Genomic DNA, 9,490 nt, shown 5'->3' on the forward strand with positions numbered 1-9,490 from the left:
AAGCTCCAAATGCGTGCTAAATTTTAGTGATTAAAAACTGTCATGGCCATTTTCAAAGGGGTCCCTTGACCTCTGATCTCACCTCACTTGATCACGTTTTTTCCAATACTTAGTATTAACCTTAGCCAGCTCATGGCAATAAACATAGATTGGCCTGCTCCTGCTCCACCTCCAGTCCTGAGAGTCAAACACTATGCTTTCACTTCAACACGGTCATAACTTGATGAAATCCTAATTCTTATCAAAACCTCACACAGGTATGTTTGACTCTCCAAGGACACATACTGAAACTCATGTTACCGTGTGGGCAATAAGGGTTAAATACAGGTGTAATGTATCATTTTCATCAGATTAAGTGGATGCCCTTCAGACAGCAATTCGTTTTATAATTAGTTTAGCGTATTTCATCTCAATTTGATGGTATCCAGTTCTTCTACCAATGCTCCCAAAGCAGCCTAAATATGAACGACTGTTCTTTAACATCCATGCTTTGTCTTTGGAACCACAAACAAAGGCTAGAACAGACAGGAACACGTGCAGTGATATATCCAGACCTGGGACCAGACTTTTTTTTTTCTTTTCTGGAAACGTTTAGTTCAGTGGATACGTCAACAGTGTCGCTGAGATAGGATGTGGAAAATGGGGGTAGACATAGCAGTTTTATAGGGCTTTGGAAAAGACCAGAGGGCACAGATGGACATGCTGGGGAATGTACATTCATAAAAAGTTACAGGAGTCCAATAAACTGAGGAGCACTGCAACACCTGTGAAGATCATTTCATTATGGCAAAACAGGGTAATATTATATATATAGTATATAATAAGGTTATAGAGGGCTCAGTGTTAAAGCTAGAGTGAAGAAACCGCCATCATATGAAACTAGAATCCGTTGTTACCAACCATGTCGTGTTAGCTTGTCGGGAAGGAGGCTTAATAACGCTCCAGACTGGCATGGCCATTTTCAAAGGGGTCCCTTGACCTCTAACCTCAACATATGTGATTGAAAATGGGTTCTATGGGTACCCATGAGTCTCCCCTTTACAGACATGCCCACTTTATGATAATCACATGCAGTCTGGGGCAAGTCATAGACAAGTTTGCCATGTTATGATTTTAGCATATTGTTTATGCTACATGCAGTACCTGTGAGGGTTTCTGGACAATATATGTCATTGTTTTGTGTTGTTAAATGATTTCCAATAATAAATATATACTTACATTTGCATAAAGGAAGCATATTTGCCCACTGCCATGTTAATAAGAGTATTCAATACCTGACAAATCTCAAATCTCAACATTTTCATGCGATTAATCACGATTAAGTATTTTAATCGATTCACAGCTCTAATATATCTTCTCATTATGCATATACATTTACTACATTCCTGTCTACATTCAGTTTATGAATTTGCAATACTGCCTACCACATTACTCTGTTTTATATATGTATATATTTTAGCCCTATATTTTATCTTGCACTAAGTTATGTCTTAGGTTCTCCTTTTTATTGAATGAGCATTATTGTAGGGAGCCTGTGATCCAACATTTTCACCGCCAATGACTGCCTCACTGTATTTGTTGTGCATTTGATAATAAAGAACATGAAACTTGAAACACACTAAACTGCTGCCAGTTTACAAACCAGAGCCAATGCAGTTCTGAATTCACTTCCCCGACTCCATTTATCTCCCTGTTACAGCCTGGCTGCTCTGTTTTCACGGTGTTATCATGGAGATCCGAGCATGATGCTGTTTCTTTAAACAACACAGGCGTGGTGATCTGATGGACCTCAGAATGATGCCTTCAAAAACATTTCCTTAAAATGACGCAGAGGCAAAGGTATTTTCCTAAATCTTCACTAAGAAATGTCTATGACGTCTCACCAAATGGACTCTCTCAACTGAGGTATGTGTGTGTTTGCACACGCGCGCACACAATATAGCCTAAATGCACAAGCGTGCACGTAGGCTATATTGTGGATCTTAAAATAAACAAAGTAATTATTATGGCTTAAAACAGTAACTCATGCATTTGTTAGGGACTATTTTCAGCAGCGGATTAATCCACATTTGGTGCTTCAGTGAGTATTAGTGGCAGCAGGATGGTGTGTGTTGTGCAGTGAGCAGTGTTTTCAACAAACACACCCACACACACAAACTAGTGATGACATTTTTGAGCAGTAGGAGATTTGTTCATTTTTAAAACAGAAGGGACGGTTTGTTTTGTTCACCCGCGAATAGCCGACCGCTCCATGAACAACTCCTTTGGTTCTGTATTTTTAATACCTCTTCTCTAGCTAAAGTTTAGACAATATAACATATTTAAGATGGAACTGACAGAAGGGCGGGACTCTCAGAGAAAGAGTCGCAATTTCAAATCCGTCTGCTACTTCAGCACCACGGACAGCAGCATGGATTTATCAATACACAGCTCAGTTAGGCTGCAGATATTTCAGAGCCGTGGTCGGGGTCTTAGATTCTAACTGGCACAAACCTCAGTCAGATAAAGGATCAATGAGTCAGGCAGACTACATTAACATATTCAACTAAACAACCCCTCTGCTGCTGCACTTTCTCTTCTACTAAGGGATGGAGAGGGGGAGGTGGCAGGTTAAGGTTATTTCGTTAACAAGGAAGATGGCATCCTCCCCTTAAATCACCTTCTGTCAGTAGCACAAAGCAGACACGCCCCACAGGGGGTCAGGCATGAGAGAGGTCAGAGGTCACGGAGCAAGGGTCAGGGAAGCTTGGCGTGCTGCTCCCATGATGGGAGGATGAGCGCCTGGGACACAAACACAGAGCTGTTTACCTGTCGGGGCTCGGCTCCTCAGCACTGCTTCACTCACACACACTCAGTCAGTCAGCTGCCATTTTCCACACGTTTGCTGCGGTGTGGTACATAATAATATTTTGCCACGCTGCTTAGTGTGTGGTCCGGCTGCCTGTTCACACACTGAGGCCAAACAATGCCGTAACTGTCCCCGTGATCCTGTTGAAAAGGCTTCGGCCTTTTCCAGTTCAGCAGCGTCCACACAAGAGCTGCGTTACAGCAGAGAGCTGAAGCACAGACAGCCTGTCGAATGCCGGGTACACACTACACCGGAATCAAGGCGATTTTGGGCCCGATTCCCCTTTCTCCTGACGATCGTCAGCAAAGCCCTGATTTCCTGATGGTTCCAAAGATTATCTTTCCAGATATTCCTGTGGTGTGAAGTATGTTAAGTGTTTTTTACATTCCCAATCGGCTCGGAAGTCCATCCAAGCTGCACAGATTTCAAATCGTAAATATTAAACATGTTCAATATTTACGATCACATATCCTGTTGTCTGTGGGGGAACCCCGAGGACAGCCGATGATGCAGTCACATGGGAAAGAACGATAGGGAATAGAGAACCAAGCTGACTTAAGCGGAGTGTGGTGGCTGATTTGGCCAAATCGTTGCTCTCCACACACTATAGGAACAAAACTGTTACATTTAACATAACACATGTCGTTATGTGTGGGGTCTCTGACATTTTCAACATCTGTTAAGATTTGACAAATCTCTTAGTGTGGGCCAGCCTTAAAGCTGCAGCCATCAGTGTTAGTCTTGGCTTTGTCTCTTCTTTAGTTGGACGTGTGAAGCTGTTAAATGTTTTCTGTCCGGGGTCAAACGTCACTGCTGCTGAGCTGATTTATGTCTCCAGCTGTGATCGGGCTGGAGACCCCAACACAGCATGTCAAATGTCAATGAAAGTCGTGTTTTTAAGCTGAAATCTGCAACAATTTTAATAATCTATATGAATATTTTGTTCATTTATCAAGCACAAACGGAAATATTCTCTGGTTCCAGCTTCCTCAATGTGAGGATGTGTTGCTTATTTCTGTGTTCTGTCATTTTAACCAGAATATCTTTTGGAAATTTGAATCTTAATCTTGTTCTCTGGGGAACTGTGACGGGCACAGATTGAGGCAGATACACGTCGAGCTGAAGATGTTGCAACTTAAGCAAAAAACTTCAAATGTAAAGAGACAGTTATGATTTAATCTTTTAAAGAACAGAATGAAGTACATGCACACACACAAAAAAATAAATAGATAGACCTATCAATCACAACACAACAGTGTGGCACCAAACAAATGAAAAATAAAGCTTCCATATCTGCTCCGCTCCAAATCAAACCAATATCGTTTTCTTATTGTTATTTTGGGTGTTACTCTGGCATATTGCTGCCTCAGGTTTAAATGGTAAATGGAATTGCATCTACAGTATATAGTGCATTTCTAGTCTTTCGACCACTCAAAGCGCTTTACACTACATGTCAGCATTCACCTCATAAACCGGGAGAAATACGGGAGAATTGTGACCCCGGGAGGAAACCGGAAAAATTGGGAGGGTTGGCAAAATAAAATAGTCTGAAAGAAAGTCTGAAAAAATGTCTGAAAAAAAAAGTCTGAAAAATGTTGGAAAAAAAAGTCTGAAAAATGTTGGAAAAAAAAAGTCTGAAAAAATGTTGGAAAAAAAGTCTGAAAAAATGTCCGTAAAAAAAAAGTCTGAAAAAATGTCCATAAAAAAGTCTGTAAAAAGTCTGAAAAAATGTCCGTAAAAAAAAATTCTGAAAAATGTTGGAAAAAAAAGTCTGAAAAAATGTCCTAAAAAATGTCCGTTAAAAGAAAATTCTGAAAAATGTTGGAAAAAAAAGTTTGAAAAAATGTCCGTAAAAAAAAATTCTGAAAAAAGTTTGAAAAAAAAGTTTGAAAAAATGTGCGTAAAAAAAAATGTCTGAAAAAATGTCAGTAAAAAAAAAAATTCTGAAAAATGTTGGAAAAAAAAGTTTGAAAAAATGTCCGTAAAAAAAAAAGTCTGAAAAATGTTGGAAAAAAAAGTCTGAAAAAATGTCCGTAAAAAAAAAAAGTCTGAAAAATGTTGGAAAAAAAAGTCTGAAAAATGTTGTGAAAAAAAAGTCTGAAAAAATGTTAGAAAAAAAATCTGAAAAAATGTTAGAAAAAAAGTCTGAAAAAATGTCCGTAAAAAAAATTCTGTAAAAAGTCTGAAAAAATGTCCGTAAAAAAAAATTCTGAAAAATGTTGGAAAAAAAATTCTGAAAAAATGTCCTAAAAAATGTCCGTTAAAAGAAAATTCTGAAAAATGTTGGAAAAAAAAGTTTGAAAAAATGTGCGTAAAAAAAAAAGTCTGAAAAAATGTCCGTAAAAAAAAAATTCTGAAAAATGTTGGAAAAAAAAGTTTGAAAAAATGTCCGTAAAAAAAAAAAGTCTGAAAAAATGTCCATAAAAAAAAAGTCTGAAAAATAAAGCTTCCATATCATCTCCGCTCCAAATCAAACCAATATCGTTTTCTTATTGTTATTTTGGGTGCTACTTAAATGGTAAATGGAATTGCATCCACAGTATATAGTGCATTTCTAGTCTTCCGACCACTCAAAGCGCTTTACACTGTAATGTTACACTGTATGTCAGCATTCACCTCATAAACCGGGAGAAATATGGGAGAATTGTGACCCCGGGAGGAAACCGGAAAAATCGGGAGGGTTGGCAAGTATGAGGCAAATTCTGGTTAAATATGCAAGTAGCTGCTATTTGCTTCACTCACCAGCCCCCAAAAAGTGGCTGTTAGATTTTGGAATCCATCAGCCACAGTGGCAGTTGGACAAAATGTTTTATTTCCAACCCTGTTAGATATGATTAAGACCAGAAGTCTATAGTTGTAGGTGAGGAGATAACTGTGGAGGAAGTGAAATCAGAATAGTCACAGAGTAGCCCGTGGCAGGCCACTAGCTGGACAGGCGCCTGAGTAGAGCAGGGAAAAAAGCAGAGAGAGCCACCATCATTAATGATTATACACCAAGTTTACAAGATGTGTGCAGACTGCATGTTAAACTGTAAAAACGCTCAACTGATGAGGGCAGGGAAAGATGGAGACCAGTTGTGGAAATATTTGGTTTGCACCTCAGGCAGCGTTTGATGTATTTCAAAGCTCAGCATTTTAGCTGCGCCCGTAATGATGAAAGAAACCAAGAAAGTGAAGCCAACTAGCACGCTGCTGGCAGTGCAAACAACTGTAAGACATCAAGAAGACGAATGAAACTCCATTATAATGTTGTCTTCAGATATAGAAGAAGTGTTGCTTGAAACTCCAGGAACTACAAATCCGTGCCTAAAAAATCTTTCCACTGCCTAATGCATTTTTAATGCTACACCCAAATCCCATTGAGATCTACTGGCTGTCCATGATATCAGCTGTGCTGGCAGCTCCAGCCTAAATATTACATCTGCATAACACAACATGAAATGCTTAACACATAGTTGCCGATGATGTCATCCTAATAGAGACATGTGCAGGGTGTAATGTGTTTCAGCTGTGCTCGGCTCTGCAGAGCCGTACGGCTTTGCTTCCTGTCTCCACACGGAGAAGCCCAGTCCCAAGGCAGCTAGCAACTCATTATACCGTTCGGACACACTCATTCTGCTGCATCACTTCACTCAGACTACAATACTGGTACTTCACAATAGGCGGTAGTCGGTGTTACCGGTGTTACACAGTGTTTGGGCATGCACCAAATACATTACTTTCACACTGCCCCCCACCGTCGTCCTCCTTTTAAAGAAATAAAACCCACATTTTCATGTTTACGCGTCATCCACTCTAGTTCTCCAACACTTGGCACATGGGAGAAGTTTCAGTTGGTTGCGATCTGCAACCTCACCGCTAGATGGCGCCAAATCCTACACACTGCACCTTTAACTACAATCCCATAGACATCAATTGTATTCATATCTCAGCCACTATATGCACCACAAACTCCACTGATATTTCAAGATACTCGGTATTGCCCATTGAGCTGTACAGTATGATAACATCCGACAGGTTATGAGTTACTGTATATAGGCCTAATGCATTAAAGTCTATGGAGGCGCATTCAGCCCCATTGTATTTATAACTCAGCAACAGCATACACAGGGTTTGATCCAGAGTGCACAGTTGGCTGTTATATGGAAAACATGCATCGCAAGCCAGAGTCTGTGCACTCTGCCAAAGATGTTTCTAGGGAGTGAAATTACACTATATATTGTTTTGAAAAAGGTAGCAAGGATTCTTGTTGGTGTTCAAGGCCCTGTCTACACGTATACAGATATTTTCCCCTCCGTTTAAAAAAACAAAATAATAATCTTCTCACACGATCTTTGTTTTATAAAATATGTCTCCGTCCACACTCGATTCCAAAAACAACTCCAAATCGCTCGCCTTAATATTTACATGTCACCACAAGTGAGATCACAAGTTAAGGGTCAAGGAATTTTGTTACCACCCTTCTCCCTCTCTTTCCTTCGGCTTCATTGCAGTCAGTTCGATAACAGATATTTCTCATGTGGGGGCTGGGATTCCTGTCATCACTCTGCTGTCATCAACTGTCTCTTTCCATGCATAAATGACGTCATCGTTTCCCAAACGCTCCGTTTTACACGTCCACACCGATACAAAGTGACCAGAGTTTTTAATAATCTGCACTTCAGAAGGCGTTCTTAGGGTTAGTTAAGCCAGATAATGACAAGATACCCTGGGTATGTTGAGCTCGCTTTGTAGTAATTAAAGGTCTCTAGTGTAAATGAAGCTGCAGCAGGAAAGGTGGTTCATAGCCCACTGCTCTTTCCTGACTACCTGCTGCCTAGCAGTTGTAGCTGTATAGGTCATTATCAGGCCCCATCAGAGCAGACTGTGTGCATGAATAGAGAAGACAGAGACTGGAGAGTGGTCACAGGCTGGGGCACGTCCTCCTTCATGAAGCACAGAAAGGAAAAGACACGGGATCGCACGACTCACAAAAGCCATTACAAGAAGTCCCAAGAATTTCTCTTTGTTAAAACACAAATAGAGGAAGGAAGGAAGGAAGGAATCACGGCTCTGGTATTACACTCTGCTGCATCTGGATGTGCTCTGAGGCGTGTTTCAACGTTGCATGAAGCTCACTTGTATGAGTATCATAATATTTCCTTTCGGGAATTTGAATTGGCGATACTGTTGTTATTGCACTCACTGTAGAGTTTCTTTTGTCAGATATGATGTTGACTTTTGGGTCATAATGAGTAAATGTGTGAATGATACTCTCCAGTAAAAAGACTAGAGCCACATCTAACTTTCATAGTGCAACCTACTCCACAATATTTCTGCCACGTTCTGATTACAATGCAGCTCATTCGAAGCTACAAGCGTGACGCTAAACTCGCTGAAAAAGTCCCCTGTAAACATTTTTGGAACTGAAACAAAAGCACAAATCAACATGAACATCGCTTCCCAAAGAGTAAAGTTTCTCCGAATGTCTCAGAGGATAACCATCTTCCTCGCCCATCTGACCTCTCCGAGACGAGGCCACTTGTTTTGATCCACGGATTAAAAAAGCCTATCATACATCACATGCAATTAAAAACAAAAAGTCACTGAATGTTTATTGAAAAGTCTTTTTTGTCAGGTGTTATGTAACCAGTAATTACTATGACAACACAACACACTTTATCCAAACTCCACCTCTGCTTTTGGCAAAGTCTCCTGCCTGGTTTCACAGATAAACATCTCAGCTTACAGACTCTATGTAAGAGTTGTCTTGAAGACAAAATAATGGACTTTTCCTCTCTGGGTAATGGGGGCTGCTGATTGGAAATGGGTAACCCTGATGACCTTTGTTCTAAAAGAAGTCATTATGTAGCTTCTACTTTTTGGGTGGAATACAAACTTAAAGGCGTCTTTTGATGACAAATACAATTATGTTTATATTGAGTTTTTCTTACCCAAACACATTGTGTGTATCCGTGAGGCCTGATAAACATGTTGAATGCATTTCCTTCCACATAGAACATTATGTAAAGCCATTTTGAGACCTGCATTGCTTACATGCATGGACCTGGGACCTGCACAAAGACACTGCTCTATAGCTACCCGCTTCGAATGATATCAGCCGATTGAATGTGTGTGGTTACCGGCTTCATAGATATGGGTTAGAAGGGGCCTGTTACACCTACTAGTCGGTTCTTCTTCGTCGATGTTTTACGGCAGTTGGCATCCGTTATGTTTCATTGCTGCCAAACTAGTAGGTTCAGAAGGCCGTTGGTGGTTGATCACCATTACGAATACAAGAAGGTGACGCCGACCTCTAGTGGCCATAGTAATTATGACGGAGCAAAGAAGGAAGTCAGGCGACGTAGTACTATAAAGAGTAACAGACACCTTGTGAGGAGGAGGTCGGATTGGATAGATGGATGGGTCAAACAAACACAGGAGAGCGCTGTTTGTGTCCCGTGTGAAACCAAAAGTCAATGACTTATTTTACCGAACTGTTGTTGTTATCGGATATCGGGTTGATACCCACTCAAATAGCTGGATCGGATATCGGAGACAACGGGGCTGATCTACTACATGAGATGTAGCATTGCTGGTGGCTTCGTGCTCGCCATTGTCGCACACATACGGTCTGTCAACGTTAGCGAGTGTCCGACAGAC

General features: G+C 40.5%; 1 protein-coding gene across 4 annotated transcripts in view; it reads right to left on the reverse strand.

Annotated features, from left to right (window-relative positions):
- LOC119478284 (ras-specific guanine nucleotide-releasing factor RalGPS1-like) overlaps positions 1 to 9,490 on the reverse strand; it is a 69,379-nt gene that overhangs the window by 23,252 nt on the left and 36,637 nt on the right. The gene's annotated exons all lie outside the window — the stretch shown is intronic.

Source organism: Sebastes umbrosus, chromosome 19 (assembly GCF_015220745.1).
Source record: "Sebastes umbrosus isolate fSebUmb1 chromosome 19, fSebUmb1.pri, whole genome shotgun sequence".
Taxonomy (NCBI): Eukaryota; Metazoa; Chordata; class Actinopteri; order Perciformes; family Sebastidae; genus Sebastes; species Sebastes umbrosus.